Genomic DNA, 3,616 nt, shown 5'->3' with positions numbered 1-3,616 from the left:
AAGCTGTCTGAGCCTGGTTGAATGCCATCCAGTGCAGCTTTTCACTTCATGAAGTAGAATATATCACTGGGATTCCAATGGTAAGTCAGAGATATTTGTAACAGGAATCTAATATGTGCATCTATGTTATATTTTAACTGTATAAAAATATTATTCAACTTAAAGGTCTGATGACACTTAATTCATTACTTTCACAGATGACGTTCTTAGTTATTATGGCCAGGAATTCCAAAGAGCTAATACTGAGTCATGGCAAGGATGATTTTGTGGAGGACATAGAACAAGTCCATTTAGGCAAATGTAAACAGGGCTCATCCAAGCAGTGTTGGAAAGGTGAACACCTACTTGGCACGTACTTCCTCACTGAAAATGCACCCATTAGGCATCTACTACCTGAACATTTTTAAATCTCAGATGATAACTACCCTTATTAACTACTCACTGCATCACTTTCTGCTAATTTGATTCCCAAAAAGAAAAAAACAAACTTGTCAGGATGATGATAATTGTATTGATGATGTTTTTTATCTTTTTATATTTTCTGATGCTTTCATATCTTGGGGACTTACATTAGAGGGACCGAACCTCCCAGAGTTTGCTAGTTCCTAGAGATAGAAAACAGCTTCCATATGCAAATCAACCACTCCTGGTCCATTTTCCATCTACTTCCTTTATCAGACACTCCCAGGACTTTTCATTTAGGGCCACTTCACCCTAGCCCTAATCACTCCAGGGTGGGGTACCGGAAAACTAGAGACAGCTCCTACACCCGAGTCCACTGAAATTCAAACTAGTCAATCTTAAACCTCTTTACCCCACCTTCCTATTTTGGGATTTCAATCATCTGAATGACTTCTAAGCTTTATTTTCACATTCATTAAATGGTGGTCATAGTGGCACGAAATTGTCAGAACATTTCAAAACCTATCTTCTCATCAATTAAAAAAATTGTTATTGTATGCCTGCAACTTTGGGTCCTTTAATGTGAAGAATTTGACATCTAAGTGAAGAAAACTTCCACCACAGGATACAAAAGTAATTCCATAGGAGTGGAAACAGCCATCTGGTCATTCCAGGCTCCTTCATAGGAGAAAAGGGTGTCATGACATTGGTTGAAGTGATTCTCAGAACTACAAAAAGAAACTAGAAGGAACATGGGTGGATTCTGAGGAACTCATCAGAGTACCCTATTGTTTTATCATAGCCAGTGGTAAATGTAGGCTATCACAATACCACACGGACAGGACCATTGAGAGTCCTGAAACCCTACAAATAAAGGATTAGGGCACACCACCAGATACTTCCTTGACTATTTCTGCCCATTGCTATTGGAAGGGGAAGCCTAAGGTATCAACAGTGATTCGACCCAAAATGGACAACTGACTTGGGGAGATAAGGCACAAACTGGGATGAGTCGACAGGACTTGCTGTCAATAATCTGAATTTGTTCAGTGGAGCTCTGGTGTGCATGACCTTCCTTCCTGATGCTTAGATGTTCATCTTTTCCCTAACTTTGCTGGATATGTCTCCTTATGATAACATCTTCCCTAATCTCCTATGAGACATTTGAGTAGGAGTCTATCATAGCATCAGAAAAGTTTCTGACAAAGACTACCTAAAGGAGTGTCAGTTGGATCAAAACGAAAAATATGGTACAGAAATAATTATTACCAGAACAAGGACAGCATGGCCCACACACAGAGTTCCAACTCATAAGGGTAGCTTTGGCACCTGGGAATTCAGCTTTGAAGAGTATGAGGAGACAATGTCTTCATCAGTAACAATGGTATAGTCACAGAGGTCCTTTATTCTTTATTTTTGTTAATTTATTTTACATAGAAGAACTGGGGTATAGGCCAGAGGTGTGTGTGTGTGAGAGGATTCACTAGAGACAGAGTGGGGAATAGAATAGGCAGACTGACTAAATGAAATAAACTGCTGAGGGGAGCAGCAGGTGAAATGGGAGAGATCTGATGTGCCATGTGGGTTGGCTCCTTGGCCTGGGATCGAACTCAGGCCATTGTGGTGGCCCTTCAAGGTGGTAGCACCGAGACTTAACCCTTAGGCCACCAGGGAGACCCCACAGAGGTTCTTTAGAACAGTGCCTGGCATAGAGTGTGTACTGTAATATTTTATTGCTTGTTATCATCAGCATAAATATAGGATAAGGAATTTGGGGAACTAGAAAATATTCATTTGATTAGTTAAAAAAAGGGTTATAATTATATTCTTTGCCCTACAAAGTTCTAAATGGGCCATTCATATTTTTTTTTAAGATAAAGTTTCTTTTTCTTAAAGATTTATTTATTTATTTATTTATTTATTTATTTATTTATTTATTTATTTATTTATTTATTTATTTATACAAGCACTGGGTACAGTCAGAAGCACGGGAGGGTGAGAGAATTCACCAGAGCCAGAGCAGGGAGCAGAGCAGGCAGAAGGACTGAAGTACACTGCTGAGGGGAGCAGCGGGTGGCAGGAGAGGTCTGTGCGCCATGTGGGACCCTCCTCCGGTGGCCGGGGAGCAGCCAGGGATCGACCCGGCGCTGCAGAGGCTGTGGGCAGCTTCGCAACCCAGTGCTCAACCGTTGCGCCACCGAGGAGGCCCTCTACCTGAATTTATTATACTTAAAGCATTTTTTTTTTCCTTATTGAGTTAACATCGATTTATAACACTGTACATGGTTTAAGGGACTAGGCTTACACCTCACCAGGTGCCACCACACCACCCCCCATACCTACCCCCATACCCCAGACCTTTACTCTAGGCCATTCTCCCCCTCCCTCTGTTTACAGGGAACAAAGGTTAAGAACCATTCTTAACCTTTCTTCTTCCCTCTAGAAGCCTTAATTCTGCACTCATATTTCCAGGGTTTGTTTTAGTTTTGTTAATTCCTTTGTGGTTGTTGCTTTTTCCTTTCTATTCCACATATGATTTTTATACTTTTTAAAATACACTTTTGTACTGTTTGAATTTTTTAAACCACTGGCATAGATTTTTTTCAGTTTAAGAACTAATAAAACTATTTTTTCAAGACTTGACTATATTTAGATACAAATGCATTTTAATGTGTTACCATTCTTTTTATACCTTTGAGTTTAGAATAAGTAAAGCAGAAATGGCATTAACCTTAAAATTAAAACTGAGAAATGTAAACTTTTTTTTGAAAAGCCCATTACATGTTAGCACAACTAATTTATGAAAAATAGCTACATTTCCAAAATATATTTAGTGAAAAGAGTGGCATTGTTTTATAGTTTTGCAAGTATCTTTAATGTTTGGCTTAATAGAAAACAGCTGGATTCTGCTGTTTCTGCAATCTGCTGTAAAATGTTTTAGTTGAAGTATATGAAGATAAGATGGCTTCACACAGATATGTAATTAGAAAAGGAAAAAATTCTTCAGTAGACTTTCCAGATAATTGTGGATAGTTTTCTTTGATACTACACCCAAACTTGGTAAATGATAGTCTCTTAAAAGGTTATCATATGAGGGCCACCCCGATGGCGCAGCGGTTGAGCGCTGGGTTGAGAAGCTGCCCGTGGCCTCTGTGGCGCCGGTTTGCTCCAGGGTTTGCTCCCCAGCCACCGGAGGAGGGTCCCACATGGCGCG

This window comes from Talpa occidentalis, unplaced genomic scaffold (assembly GCF_014898055.3).
Source record: "Talpa occidentalis isolate TD23 unplaced genomic scaffold, MPIMG_talOcc4v2.1 talOcc4.6, whole genome shotgun sequence".
Lineage (NCBI taxonomy): Eukaryota > Metazoa > Chordata > Mammalia > Eulipotyphla > Talpidae > Talpa > Talpa occidentalis.
This window is presented reverse-complemented; position numbering follows the sequence as displayed.